This window comes from Lissotriton helveticus, chromosome 7, assembly GCF_964261635.1.
Source record: "Lissotriton helveticus chromosome 7, aLisHel1.1, whole genome shotgun sequence".
Taxonomy (NCBI): Eukaryota; Metazoa; Chordata; class Amphibia; order Caudata; family Salamandridae; genus Lissotriton; species Lissotriton helveticus.
Window position 1 is genome coordinate 195257480 of NC_136068.1, and position 16363 is coordinate 195273842.

Sequence of the window (16363 nt, forward strand, 5' to 3'; positions counted from 1 at the left end):
TTGTACAGTTTCATGGCAGAGTAATTAACAAGTGGTAATATTGCCCATCGTAATGGCATTCACTTATTCAATCTCAGGAACAATGGAAGATGCATTTGGAATAAAACATGAAACTTGCCAGTCACACATCCCAAAATCAGGTATGTTAACCGACTAAAGTAAATATTCTGAGATTGGTGCACATATGTTTCAACGTCCCGATGAGCAGATTGCAAACATGCTTTTGGGTAACAGTTGGAAAGAATGCCCTTTTTGAGGATGGAATAAAATTGTTTCAAGAGCTCACAGTCATTTCACAGAAGGAATTTGGGAGATTTGGCAAAAAAGGGTTATTGCTTTGTAATAACTTGGTGAAAATTGGCTTAAAGTGCTTTGTCATGAAATCTGTAGAAACTGCCTTTTAGTTGTCAAATGACTCCTTGCCTTTTATAAAGATATTTGTCAGTAGACTATACACATTGTCAAATCTATTATATAATATGTGTTTTGTTATCCTATCAGGTATGACAAATATGTTTAAAATGTGCAATATATCGCTCAATTATTATGGCATTGGTTCTAAGGTTTGTTCCGCGTCATTGCTTGAAGTGTTAGCCCTACCCCCTATGGTTGACCTGATAGCCCTCCCTGAAGTTCGGGTCCAGGTGTCCCTGCATTATAATATATCAATATAGAGCACTCTCAAAGCAGTCAAACAAGACCGCCAATCACACAACCACAATAAACACATTAACAACCACACTCAAACAAATAACATTGCAAACTCCCTTTAGTGATGCAAGATACCCAAATAAAGCCACCCTCTAAAAATGTACTGGATTAACATATAACCACAAATGTGATGGTGTTTTGCCTCAGCCACTTGACAAAACAGTTCAGTATTTTGTTTCATCTATAAATACCAGTGTGCCCAGTTTTCATAATCTTAGCATGGTTGTAGATCCACCGGGCAAGATGATGTAAAGGGTATGTCTTTGGCTGACTTCCTGTCACCTCAAAACTCGAATAAACTTAAAAAATGTGTCTATGGTAATAAAAGGTTTAGAAAAACACATGACTTTTATGAATAGTAAGTGAAGGCAATCACAAAAAACACATTACACAGATAAAACGTATACGCAAGGTTTAAGTATTTGCTCCACAGGCGGCAGTTTTAAAAAATATTTTTGAGTGATTCAGAAGTAAGAACATCAGCAATGCAGTTTTCATTTACTGTCTTACATTTTATTATTTAAAGAATAACTGTCCCTGAAATCATTTCGTTGCTTTATATCTCACCAGCATGTTCTTTTCTGGCACTTCAAGGAGCGCCATGCGTAAAAATAGGATATGGTAACATTGTATGGGTTTGTGTACATATATGTTACCTGTGAACATTGGTATGGCTGCCATAAAAACTGGCCCAATAATAGGCGAAAAGCAATAAGTAGTGCGCCAACTGTGCTGATTAACAGAACACCGATATTAGCTATAGGAGTGCGGGATGACCAAGCAAAGGAGGTGGACATATTTAGTTGTGACTGCACAAATTTGAGACTCAAAATCCATATTCTGCATTACTTGTGGCTGTCTTTTCAAACTGTTCATTTTGAGAAATTTCCTTCACCTCTTTGGTGATTCAGAATGCTCTGTTGTGGAAGCATGGGCAAGAAGTTGAGGTAAGCTCTATTTCTAAATTAAGACACACTTTGAGTGGAAGCCAAGCAGATGAAGATTTCCTGACAAATTACTCCTTATGCAAAATATCAAATTGTTCGTCAACAGCAAATGTCTTCATTTTAATTATTTCTGAAAACTAATTCACCTTTCCCACCTTCATAAAAAACATGTTTGCAGGAGCTTCTTCTAAATTTTCCAAATTTGCACACAAAGTTTTCGTTGGTTACTCGGTACACCAGGGGATTGATGGCACTGTTCATGCAGGCCAGGCCGCGGGTCACCAGGTAGGTGACGGAGATGTTCTTCAAAGTCTGGGTGCATCTTCCTTCAAGTAGCCACAACCTACTCACCAAAATAAGATTTCGAAACAAGTGATATGGGAAGAAACAGATTGAAAATAAAACCATCACAATAATCACCAGTTGTATGCTTCTTTCTTTCAAAGCGGGGTCTAAATTCTTATTTTTCCGCAAAACTACAAGCACATGGGAATAACAACCAATAATTACCAAAAAAGGAATTAAAAAGCTTATTACGGTCACGGTCAAGCTATAGGGCAAGTACTCTCTCAGGCTCTCGGTGACAGTGGAATCGTAGCAGCGGATGCTATTGTCGTCTGTTTTCGTGAACAGTAAGTCAGGTAAGATCTGCATGATCACCCAAATCCACACAATAGCGCTGACGATGAAAGAGTGACTCAGCTTCTGGAACCGGCCCAGCATTTTCATTGGATGGACAATGCCTACATAGCGTTGGACGCTGATGCAGGTGAGAAAGCCAATGCTGGCGTGGTGGTTGACGTGGAAGAGGCAACGAGTGACCCTGCAGAAGGTCAAGCCAAAGAGCCAGGTTCCTTTTTCGATGTAGTAGGAGGCGAGGAAAGGTAGAGTGATGACGTACAACAGATCCGCGACACCAAGGTTGCACACAAAGACGTTCAACGTGTTCCACTTCCTCCAGTTTCTACTCAGGTTCCACAAACCAAGCCCATTGCCCAGGACACCAACCAGGAAGACAGATAGGTAAACAGCAGCAAGGTATGGAAGGAAGTTCTTGTTCATCTGGCATTCTGGAGAGCTCATGTTCGAGGTAAGAGAGGTGGTATATGATTCCGTCAAATTCCCAGCATTCATCATCCGTGGTGGATTCAACCTAAATGCAGCTCTGCAGAAAGGGACACGAGGATCCGATCCTTGGTTGAGTGCTCGTATTTTCTACTCCTTTGCCAGCCCCTTGCTTGTAAACATGATTCATCCACAGCATGAAAATATCCCGTGCAAAACGTCGAGTCTTTATAGCGAATGAAAAAATAGTTGCTGAAATATTGCAGCGCTCGCTGTTTGTCGTCGTTTTTGTTGGTACTGTTTACTCTCCAGCTCTTTAGTTTCGCTTTGAGAAATCTATACATTAATATCACAACATCACAACTTCAGTAAACACGGCGCTGCGAAAGCCATAAACTTCAAATGTCACTTATCTGTCTCGCGCGCGAGTTTTATCTTCCTTTCAGTCAATGTTCTGCCTTCCCTTTTCCCCCTGGGTCCTAACATTGTCGCTTGCCGTGTTCTCTCATGAAGTGCTTCACGCATGGCAATCTTGATTGAGAAAATGCATACAGTGTAATCCTGAATCAGATTGTCAGGTGGCAGAGCGAATTTACGAATGTATGAATTGGGTGTGTAAATAAAAAGTGCAATGAAGTAACCTCTGCGTGTCTTGTATACATAAATGCACGTCCATTATATATATATATATATGTGCCTATAAATATATATATACACATGTGTGTGTGTATATATATATATATATATATATATATATATATATATATATATATATATATATATATATATATTGGGTGTGAATTATATAAATACATATAACCAGGAAGTGTTGCCAGCCATCTTGGGACCAATATACATGATAGCATCCTATGGATTGTAGTGAATGGCAGGTTTTGAGGGTCACAAAAAGGCGAACGTGTAAAGGGTGATAAAAGGTTTTATTTGTAATATATATCATTTGTTGATGGTACCATGCTAATTTTAGGAATTGTGGTGTGTTCTAAGGTGATTGTACCCTGTGGAAAAGCCTTTTGCTGGTATTTTATATGTTTGAGAGAAAACTATTTGCTCTTGATTTGCCCATAGATGTTATGTATGGTGCCCCAGAAGCTAAAATGAGAGCAAATTTCCCGTAAAACTGTCTTTCTCATCTATATGAAAAGGAAGTCTGACAGTTGATTCCCTTGTGTTCTACTACAGCCTCCCAGAGTGTTCTAAAGAACAATGAGAGCTCTAACGGTGTTATTGATGACAAAAGTATGGCACACCTGAAGCCTTTTTGATTGATTCAAACTCGTAAAACTTAAAACATTTAATTTGGACAGGAACAAAATGAGGGGATTTAGTTTGTCATACAAATCATAGTTAGTGCCATAGAACGAAAAATTAGGATACATTTGAAGTGAGTTTTGAAATATCTTCCTCTTCTATTTCATGTAAAAATTCTGACATGCGGACTGAAACATGTAGACTGAAACATGCACTTTCAACTCATGCACTCATGCAGACTGAAACATACACTTTCAACACCAGCAGCAGACTGCCAGTTAACTCCCAGGTGATCAGCAGTTTTGCTACAGTGTTCTAATCAAGAGATACCAAAGGGGATGATGGACGGAGCGTTTGAGCAAATCAAACACTCTCACCCAGTCAACTGATCTGGGTTTAATCCATCATCATTCTTTAGCTCACTCCACCACCCCAGTTCACAGTGTTTTTTTATGAGCAACTAGAGTGCTAACATTCTAAATTCATGCCAAAGGTGCGGCACGTATTAACGCCATCTTGATGGACTCACAGTAGAAAATCTAAAGCATTTTTCACTGAGGATGCGGCATATCAAATAAGTCTCCCAAGATGGGCACCGGAGAATAAAGAGTCCAAATATTGCACAAATATCACCCAAATGTAGCCCAAGTATAACCCAATGACAGAAGAGTGCAAAACACTAAATCATTTAGTTTGTTTGCAGTTTTGTATAGCGCAGACTTGACCTAAAGTTATAGGAGGGCTCTACATCAGCATTAGTTACATTACACAAAGACACATTCCTTTTGGTTTTCGGCATGGGGAGAATAAATGATTTGCCCAGAATCGCAGAATGTTGAGCTGACGCCAAAACTCAAACCTGGTTCCCAATTTGCAAGGTCTGCAGCTCTGGCTGTAATGCCACATCCTCTCCCTTTAGTGTAACATATAATCAAGTGATCAACTGGATAAAAAAATTAAGATAGCAAATTATTTAAAAGTGCTTTGTTGCTATTTGAGAACTCAAAAAATATGTCCTCATTTTAGTTGTTTAGTTGTTTAGAGCACTATCCGTGTCTATGGGAATTAGACCCTCTCATGGAGGAGTTGACCACGCTGTGCTGGTGGAATGGGCAGTGGCAGCACAACTGACCATGTAGGGCAGGGGAAAGGGGGCAGGGGCAACAAACCAACAATGCAGTACAGGCAAGAGAGGCTGTGACAATATAAAATACCATTGAGGGCAGAAGGATGATGCAGCGGCATTACAACCATACATGCCAAAAGACCCGATTCAGGCAGGAGAATCCCAAAGTTTTTAAATCCAAAAGGCCTTTATTTTGTCTCCTGCCTAAAATCTCCTCTTTTTCAATGTAGGTCAATGGGGAAAATCAATTCCCCAGTTTTTTTCAAAATCTCCCTCTTGCCAAGTTCAAAATGTTGGCAAGTTTGGTACATTGGATTGGAGTTCAGGGGGAATGGGGTAGGGACATTGACTTGGATAAGAGACTGCAGGAGGAAGATGGGCAGGGGCACCAAAGTGACCTTACAGGGCAGGCGTCAGGGGTTGCAGCAGTACAATACATTACACAGGACAAGCGGAATGGCAGTGCAGCAAACGGACCATGGAAAGCAATAGGAAGGAACAGGCCATGCACATAGACAACAGAGAGTAGAGGGGAAAGAGGCAAGGGCAGCAAGCTGACGATAGCGGACAGACAGGAGGAGCAGTTGCAGCATAACAGACCATGAAGGGCAGGAGGGAGGGGGCAGGGGAACAACAGCAGACCAAATAAGCCAGGAGAGAGGTGATAGGGGTCTGTAAATGGAAAACAGAGAGCAGGGGGCAAGGCGGCAGGACAGGAGCAGCAAGCTGGCCATGCAGGGCAGGTGGGATGGGCACTGGAAGCACAACATACCATTGATGGCAACAGTGAGACTATGATGTCATACACAGAGAAAATGGAGGGAAGGTGGGAGGGGGTCAAGCGCAGGTAGGTGGGAGGGCCTGTGGCAGCACAGAAGACAATGCATGGCAAGCGGGAGGGTTAGTGGCAGCTCAACAGATATGGTGTGCAAGAGTGAGGGGCAGGGGCATGCACAAAAGACCATGGAGGACAGAAGGGAGGGGTTAGGAGTGGGGACAGACAAAAGAGGGCAGGGGGAAGGGACTGAAATGTGTAGATGTAGGGAGGTGGTTAACCTTTCTAGTCCTGATGAATCCCAGGCAGAGGATACTTAGAGCGAGAAACATGTTGACCTTCACTGATCAATGAGGACACTCTAACCCGAGACATTAAGCTTGGGTAAGAGCGTGTTGCTTGTTTTTATTTAGGGTAGGAGGCCCCCAGAATAAAGTTTGGCTTTCTTGGTACTTGAAGCCCTATTTTAACCACCTCCCTACATCTACACATTTCTGGCCCCATACCCCACTTCACCATACAGCTATTGGAAAAAGATCTCAGATAAAATGCCCCAACTACAGGGAGCCCGTTGGGTATTGCACCGTCCACCCAATGAGGGAGCAGCCCATATGATGAAGCATGACACCTGAAAGGGTGTATGAGGACATTACAATCCAATACTTGGATCCCCAACTCTAAACCCTCTCTGGGGTATAGTTGGCTCCGGTCTCCCTGACTCATACTTTTTTACTGAGGAACTGCATAACCTATATATTTTTGAATCTTGACTCTGGGGCACTTATGCTGGACCTCCTACTCTCGTGAGAGTGTAAAAAGCCCCGTCCCCTCAATTGTATACAGCATACAATACGATGACATGAGTAGCACATTAATGTGTAAGAGAGTGTGAAGATTTTTATGTAAAGTCCAATATTCTATTTCATTATTCATTTTTAATCATTGACTTCTTAATTTTCATGACTAAAATGTGACAGTAGATATCCATCTATTTCTCTATATTTGGGATAGACCTGACGGTTTAAGTAATGTCTTTTTGGCTTGTACCAATGTATTCTAACTGGAATCTCAATATTTTAAGATGGCTGCCACCATCAACTCATTCATTTTTAACTAAAGCTGTTGAAATCTGTTTTCTATTTTTCTGAATGAATTGCCAACCAATTAGGTTGTAATTTGTTAAAAGGTGATTTTTCACTCAGGGATACTGGATTTGACAAAGGCCAGGAGGCTGGAATGTGTGTGTCAGTTTTATGTGGTTGCACAAGATGCAGAAATAATTATCGAATTTAACTAGCTCGAGAGTACCCGGTATTGTCATTTTGACCTTATTTTGGATGTGAGGCGTGTGGAGAGCAGCGTTCTACGGACGGAGAACGTTACAGAAGAGTATATATTTATATATTCTCTGAGGCATTACCAGCTGGAGTGCTAGAGACTATCGGGAACAACATTGTTTGGATATACATATACAAATATATATATATATATATATCAATGCTCGAAGGTGTCCACCTTTGAGTAGCACGCGAACAGCAGCTTGGTTTATGTATAGGTGAGGACGGGGATCCACTCGTAGACGCCGCTCCGTACGGGATCTGCCCGACGCGTTTCGAAGCTCCATATGCTTCTCTTCAGGGGCTTTAACGGAAGCGGTGTGCGCAACCGCCGACCCACTTCCCCATTTTATATATAACACACCCACCGATGGGAGGCTCAAATGAGACTGTGCATTCTGGGAAGTGTGGTCCGGGAAGCACACAATCTAGTCCTGTATGGTCGCCAGTAGGTATATATAGTTAGGATTTTTTCTCTATGGGTTTTTTGAAAATTCTATGTCTAATAACTTTGGCGTTTGTGGACGGAATTGGCTGAAATTTTCAGGAAAATGGCACATTTTGTTTCTGAGCAGCCCTTGAAAATTTAGGGGGGGTTCGTCAAGGGGGGGCCGAGAAAAAAGGGGGGTCCCAAAACGTGTTTTTAACATTGAGTTTTCCATAGGGCGGTTGGCCTCACTTTTAGCCCGAACGGCTGAATGGATTTGCACGAAACTTGGCAAAATTGTAGGGACTGGTAGCCCGATGTGCCTTTTGTAGGTCTCAATATATGTGCTCCAGTGGATTTTGAGAAATTAACGTTTAAAAAAAGATATATATCTGTAACAGCGGACCTGGCAGCGTCCCAGGACGCGTACTTTACGCGCAACGGAGCTTTGTGAAGCGAAGCTGATTGGTTCTCCGGCGTCTGTCAACATTCCAAAAAGTCCGTAGCGGCCGCCATCTTGTCTCTCGGTAGGATCGAGAGACAAGAGGAGGTCAAAACAAAGGGGGAAATAACTATAAGGGGGCATAGTAGATCCTCGCTGACCCCCTAGGTTTGATGTGGAGGTTTTAAAAGGGCCCCGCGGGGCAAAAAAACAACAAAATAATAATAATCGAACGGCTGAATGGATTTGCACGAAACTTGGCAAAATATTAGGGACTGGTAGCCCGATGTGCCTTTGCTAGGTCTCAATATATGTGCTCCAGTGGATTTTGAGAAATTAACGTTCAAAAAAAGATATATATCTGTAACAGCGCTCCGCTTCGCGTATTTTTCGCGTTACGGAGCTTTGCGAAGCTGATTGGTTCTCCGGCGTCTGTCAACATTCCAAACAGTCCGTAGCGGCCGCCATCTTGTCCCTCGGTAGGATTGAGAGACAAGAGGAGGCGAAAGCGAAGGGGGAAATGACCATAAGGGGGCATAGTAGATCCTTCCTGACCTCTTAGGTTTGATGTACCATTTTGCCAAGTTTGGTGTAATTCCGTTCAGCCATTCAGGCTGTAGACGTATGTAAATGTCCTATGGAAAATTGTATGGGGAAAACACATTTGAAAGTGTTGAAATTTAGAACCAATTAAAATGTTACTTTGGTTTTGTATTTGTGTGTGATGAAAGTTAATTGGTTATGTATATATGTCAAATGAGAGGAAACCACAGCCATTTTGTGATACTACTGTCTGAGGTACATTTGTGAGGAATTTTTGGTGGTGAATTTCTGGTGTTTGATTTACACAGTACTAACACTTCTGCTACTTTTAAAAAGGTGAGTTGTTAATTTGTAAGGGGAACTATGTTGTACACTTGAAGATAATTTGAAAAATGTTTTCTGTTATTTATTTGCAGTCCTTCTGTTATACTAAATACTTGATAAAGTTAGTTTTATATTATGTATTACTAAAAACGATAAATGAAAGTGATTATTTTTTTCTGCAATTTACAGCAAGCAATTTCAAAATAAAATGGCTCACAATGAAGAGACCGTGGCAATTTCTTTTGAATTGTCCAACACATTGATTGAAATTGAGAGCACCAATAATGAAATATTGTCACAAGGAGGACATGACTTGTATGATTCCATTAGATTGATTGAAATGGACAGCACCAAGAATGAAATATTGTCACAAGGAGATGACTTGAATGATTCCACTACATTGATTGAAATTGAGAGCACCAATAATGAAATATTGTCACAAGGAGGAGATGGCTTGTATGATTCCATTAGATTGATTGAAATGGACAGCACCAATAATGAAATATTGTCACAAGGAGGAGATGACTTGAATGATTCCACTACATTGATTGAAATTGAGAGCACCAATAATGAAATATTGTCACGAGGAGATGACTTGAATGATTCCACTACATTGATTGAAATTGACAGCACCAATAATGAAATATTGTCACAAGGAGGAGATGACTTGAATGATTTTTTTGATCAATCTCTTGATGGCGAATTTATCGAGTGTTTGGAGACCATAGAGTTACAAGAATCATCATTGGAGACTTTTAATGAGGACATTGCTGATGAGGACATGTTACTAGTTCTTTCAAATTTAGAAAATTCTGAAGAATAAATTTATATTTAGAAATCAAAAATTGTTTGAGACATTATTCATTTTTATTTTTAATTTATGAGGTTGTAGCGAAGTGATTGTAGTATAAAATGAGACTTATAGTATAGAGTGCAACATTTTTATGTTACATGGTAAGTTTACTCATATTTACTTCCCTTCTGCCACTATATTATCTCCAATGTGTATTTGACATGTCTTCTTCATCTCCGGACTCCTTTCTCTCACTGTGTGTCTCCGATGCATCTTATCGCTGCTATTTTGTGTAATTACAGAAGAGAGTAAAATAAAATAGTTCGGAACGTGAAAAGGGGGCAAAGTAGAGTACTCCTCACCCCCTAGGCCTTTTTAGGCGGTCCCAAAAGGATCAGTTTCTGCTTTCCTGAGAGATTATGGTATGAGTTCCATATACCACAATAACTTGCATTACAACATGCAAAATATCTATCTCCTATTACCAACTTTTGGAGATATTTGCGCTAAGCTCGAATATCTCCAAAAAGTAACACCTGCCCTGAGCAGTTCTTAGCCATGTTATCCAATGGGAGGTGGATAACATGGCTAAGAGCATTAGCTCGGTAATGCATGAATATCGCTGAGTTTTTAGCGATATTCATGCATTGCGGCCGTTTATTATCGCATTTGCGATAAACCTTGATAATAGTAAGGTTTATCTTCGATAATTTCTGACGATGCTTAGTGGTAAAAAATTGGTTGGTAAGCATCGTTAGCGATAAATATCGCTTAACTTTGGTAATATGCCCCAACGTCTGTTAACGTTCGATTCGAAGGAAATGAGGAAGTGTTGAAAAACATTGTCTGCGCCATCTTGCCTTTTTTGAAATGCCACACTTTTGTCGTGCACGGCAGCCATTTTAGATGTCTTGACCAGACCCACTCTCTGCACGCTGTCGATTCGTAGCATGGCTCCTCACCCACGCAAGCATCTTCCCTAGGCACTGGTCACCACCGCTCTCTGTCTTATGCATGGGCAATAAACCTCCCCCCATCTGCGCTGCTCTTCCCTGAGAATCACACTCTGTGCCCGCCCGACACCTCCCTTTCGCCCTATTCACTACCGCACCCTCTGACACTCCTCTTTCTCTGTGTCCGATTGTCCAGGCTATCAGCTAGCCCTGCAGATGTAGTTTATGGCCCCAGCTGTAAAGAATCACCCCTCTTCAAAGGAGTTATAGTAGATCAAGGCCCACACCCGATGAGATCCGTCACACCACACGTGTTCCTACTATCTGAAAACCATCCTGTATTGTGATTGGGGAGGGGACCGAGCCTGAAGCGGAAGATTCCAGGAATGACTCTTTGTACATCAAAGTTTTTACAATTATGTGTCACATTAAAAATATATAGCACTCCAACAAAGTAGTAGGAATATAAAACTTTAATAACATATAAATATATACAAGAAAACAAAAACAGTAAAAACATTTAAACAACGAAGAGACCGTGGCAATTTCTTTTGAATTATCCAATAGATTTATTGAAATTGACAGCACCAATAATGAAATATTCTTGTCAGTAGCGGTCTGTTGTGCGAATAGTTCCAAGGCAGCAGAACGCGCTGAAATCTAGATGGCACGAAAGTGATGTCTAGTAAGTTGCCGCCCAGCAAAAAACGGCGTGGGGCGCCGCGGGGGTGAGTGAGTCCAGTAGGCACCACAGCTATTCTTACCGGCATTGCAGAATTACTGCTGGGGACAATGCCTGTGCTGTAGCAGGGTCACAGCAGAAACACAAAGGATTCTGTTGAAGATGTTGTTAGTTTTCAATTTGAAAACAGTTCTGGTGTCAACTGCTATGCTAATGTAGTGGTTAATGTTTTGTTTTCTCTAGAAAATGTAAAAGAGGGGGAGGCAGTCCAAAGTTCCGTTAAAAGGGCAAAGGAAAGGATCGGTGGTTTGAACTATCAGTCAAAAAGGGGAGGGGGTGCAATAATTTTTCCTACCGGGTCACACTTTGCTTTCACCGGAAGTGAGGTCTGCAGGATTCTAGTAATTCAAAGTGAGGCTGGCGCCAGCATGGGAGCGCCGACGTCCCGCGGATACAGTTTTGTCACTCCACGGGCGATCATGGCAGTCATTCCCCATCGGGGGTCGGAGACTCCCGCGGCTCCTCTAGAATCTTCAAGGTCGTGGAGGACTACGGTGGTGGAGTCAACCAGTGACCGGGCCATTTCTTTATGCTGGGCCCGCTCTTGCCAGGTCGACCGCCATTTTGAGAGTTCGGCAGCTACCGGCGATCGCGGGGTCACATGAGCGGACGGGCTCCACCCTGCCGGGCGAGACGTTGCAGCATGGCCACAGTGGAAGAACCATTTTCCGGGCGCCTGGAGCGCTGAGGGTGCAGCTGGGAAGTCTCCACCTGGGGAGGCGGGAGAGGCCTGTTCGCACCGTCTCTCCCTCCCAGTGCACCCCACGGCGTCTCGCTTGAGATTTGTTATGGCCGGACCAGGCGATGAGGACGAAGGGGGGGGTCGGAGGCATGTGCAAGACATCCCCCCCCAGTGTTGTCGCAGCCATTATAAAAGAAAGAAGTGTCCCGTCCATCTTCGGGCCGGGCTTCCGGTGGATGTCGGCCGGACGCCCCTGGCTCTGGCCCCATGAACGGGTTTCTTTGTTTATCGGCTGCAGCCGGATCCCGTCGGCCTCGGCCCCCCGACCGTTGGTGGTCGGACCGGAAGAGCATGTGGCGGGACTACCTGCAACTCTCAAGGGCCACCGCGGCCGGACTGGGAGAGAGAGGGGAGGGTCGAGGAGACATTCCCCCCCCCTGCAACTGTTCAGCGTTGTAAAGGCAATCCCCTGGCCGGGTCCCGCTGGCCTCGGCCTCTCCTTCGGCTACACCCTACGTTAGGATCTCCTGGCCGAGGCGTGGCAGCAGGACCTGCCTTATATGGGCTGCTCCCGGCTGGGCGTAGCCGGAACCCTGCCCCACCTTGGAAGTTTCCAGAGTGGGGGTGGATGTTCTACTGACTTGCATTTTCCCTAGTCTATCGATTTTTTTGGCGTGGCAGGCGGTGGGACAGCGAGGGGTGATTTGGTTTCTCTTACTGTTTTTCTGGTCTCTCACCACTGGCATATTTTAACGTTTTCTTGTTTCTAGGACATTAATAGGTTTTATCATTACGTTATGTTATCGTTTCTTTGTTCGTTGTTTAATAAAAGTTCATGTTCATCAGTGGCCTACTGATTTTCGTTTTCCTATTTTTTTCTTTCCAGGTTGTTTCATGGTAAAGTTTCTGTTAACAGGATACAGTGATCACTTCGTTATTATTGCATATGTCCTTTTCACTAGGGGTGCTCTCTGGTCGGGCCAGATGACGTATCTCTAGTAAATGGTCCGGGTGAAAAAGGTGCATCAATCAGTGGGGAGTAGATAGGCATGACAGATTACAACGGGGGAGAACGGTCCGCATTACGTACCCTTTCACTACTTGCAAAGATTTTCCTACGTTTATTTGCAAACAGGGAATACCTCCAAAAAGAACTAATTCCCAAACAGTCAATGTTCGGACAATCAATCAATCAATGAGGAATGAAATAGGTACGACGTGTTAAAGGCTTGCGTTACCTACCCTTCACTATCTGCAAAGGGAGAGAGAATATTCCTATTCTTCCTCGTTTGCAGGTAGAGAAGATCCTTAAGAGAATTAACTTCGAACAATTCAATGCTCGATTGAAACAATCAACAAGGGGTACTGTGAACACAAATGAACGCCGCTTATATACATACGCATTGCTATTTTCAACAGGTTGTTCCTAATGTTTCTATTTTAGCGAGGTCAAAAAGAGATCCCATTAGTGGCCTACTGATTTTGCTCGATTCCTTTTGTTTTTTTACACGATTTTTCGCTATCTGCAAAGACTAAACAGAGTATTGCGACTCTGTGCTTGTTTGTAAATAGAGAATGAACCAAAGAGAACAATCAATCAAATGGAGAGAGAAGCAGGCACGACGGATTACAAAGGGGGCAAAGGGCTGCGTTAACTACCCTTCACTATCTGCAAAGAGAGAGTACTCCTAATAGAAATGAGGGGTGGGGGGCAGCATTCAAAGCAGATCAGTGTGCATAAACACGAAAATGTTTTTACTTACCACGTACTTGACATTCGACAGCTTATGATATTTGCTATTAAAAAACCATTGAAATTCACTGAAAAAACCATAGGTTATAGACCATATATAGTTAGGAATTAGCATTTACAAAACCTTGAAAATTCACTGAAAAAACCATAGGTTATAGACCATATATAGTTAGGAATTAGCATTTACAAAACCTTGAAAATTCACTGAAAAAACCATAGGTTATAGACCATATATAGTTAGGAATTAGCATTTACAAAACCTTGAAAATTCACTGAAAAAACCATAGGTTATAGACCATATATAGTTAGGAATTAGCATTTAAAAACCTTATTTTACTCACACAAAACCATTGAAATTCCATATATAGTTAGTTGCACTAACTATATATCGCGCACCCGCAATCCACTGCTGATGATGTCACATATTACATCATTCATGACATGGTCAGTGACATCACTGATGACATCACTGATGACATCTCAAATGACATCACTGATGACATCACTGATGACATCTCATTTGACATCAATGACCACATCACTGATGATATCATTCATGTGACAATACAATGCATCTCCTCACACTTTAATATAACCTCTGTTACACCCAGTGTTAAATACAGAGTATAATTTTTGAAACCATTGACACACCAATACTAGTTACTACATACGCACTCAGTGATTCCTATGTTTACACACACATTCACTCATTTACCCATACAATCATTCATACATACAATCACTCATCTTTACAACACTATCATATGCACTCATACACCTATACAGACTCTCACACTCTGTCACTCATCCATGGAGTTACTCACACACCTAGTCAGTCCTGTAAAGAATCAATCACACTTCCATTTTCTAATCTATACAGTTAAACATAGAGCACCTTACATTTTGAAACATATACTAACACATAATTACTCTCTTATACAATCATTGATACAAGTACACATTGATCTGCACAGAGTCACACACCTCCCAGCCAGCCACACACACACTCAGTCTCCCATACAAATACTTGGGCAATCAATCAATAACCCATATAGTTACTCATATAGCTACTGATCAACACATGCAGCAGTTTACAGAACAACAGACATAATGATGCACAAATTAAGACAGTTTAGTCACTAACCCATGCACTCAGTGAGACACATTTAATCACTCACTCATACAGTCAGTCACGCACCTACTAAATCCTTCTTCCAGACACTTCTACATCTACTCATTCTTCAATATGTAAAACATATTTAAACTTTACAGAAACACACAGTCACTGGATGATGTCATCAGTGATGTCATCAGTGATGTCATTTGAGATGTCATCAGTGATGTCATCAGTGATGTCACTGACCATGTCATGAATGATGTAATATGTGACATCATCAGCAGTGGATTGCGGGTGCGCGATATATAGTTAGTGCAACTAACTATATATGGAATTTCAATGGTTTTGTGTGAGTAAAATAAGGTTTTTTAAATGCTAATTCCTAACTATATATGGTCTATAACCTATGGTTTTTTCAGTGAATATATATATATATATATATATATATATATATATATACACACATATATATATATATATATATATATATATATATATATATATATATATATATATATATGATATATATAGATTTACATGAAAGTTGCCCATAATCCAAAAGTCGTGGAAAGAGAAAACAGACCCAGGAATCTTCGTGCAAGATATGTTATTCAATTTTTACACCCAGCACTACCGCCATGACGCGTTTCGGCCCTCGGGTGGCCTTGATCACATGACGCCATGAGGAGTGACCCACATTTTTAAAGTGATAGTGCAACATCATGTGATAAAAATGCAAATATACATAGTAGATATACTGTGCAATTCTATGTAACGTGTATACATTGTTATCACTGCAGCAGCAAACTGGTAAATTGTGCAAATACGCCGATATTGTGCAAATTCGCATTGATTAATACAAAATACACAAGAAACACTATGTAGAAGGTACACAGATAAAATCACATTCTATACGGACGGGCATTTAAGGATGTGCTAATGCTAAAAAATTTCACCCCAGTGGGTAATTGCAAATATTGCAATCCAAATGCCTTCCGCAGCTTCTGCCTTTTATTGTACCTAACACAGTGCAACAATATACATATAGCAGCTCAATAATGAATTGTTCAAATAAGCAAATAGTGTGCAAATACGCAAATAGTCATTCATTAATTTTAGGAATACAGGGGATACATTAGGGTCGGACAAGGATAACAATCTCCTATATATAATGTCGATAGGCAATCATGGCTGCAAATGTGCTCACATGGAACCAGATGATAAATGCCCTATGCCCAATATGATGACCAACCCCTGTACAATCTGCTGCTGTGCAAAGATACATAGATAAATTAATTATAGATCTCAGCCACAAAGTGAAAAAGAAATATATACGTTAACTAGTTAAAAGATTCTA

The 16363-nt window shown here is 41.5% G+C and overlaps 1 long non-coding RNA gene and 1 pseudogene across 1 annotated transcript in view; one reads left to right on the top strand and one right to left on the bottom strand.

The window, feature by feature from the left end:
- The window catches only part of LOC144766700 (uncharacterized), a 282073-nt gene that overhangs the window by 158680 nt on the left and 107030 nt on the right, over positions 1-16363 (top strand). The window contains exon 2 of the long non-coding RNA XR_013597885.1: positions 78-140. This is a non-coding gene — a long non-coding RNA (uncharacterized LOC144766700). The remainder of the gene's footprint in view (positions 1-77; positions 141-16363) is intronic.
- Positions 1801-2795, bottom strand: LOC144766698 (P2Y purinoceptor 1-like; annotated as a pseudogene).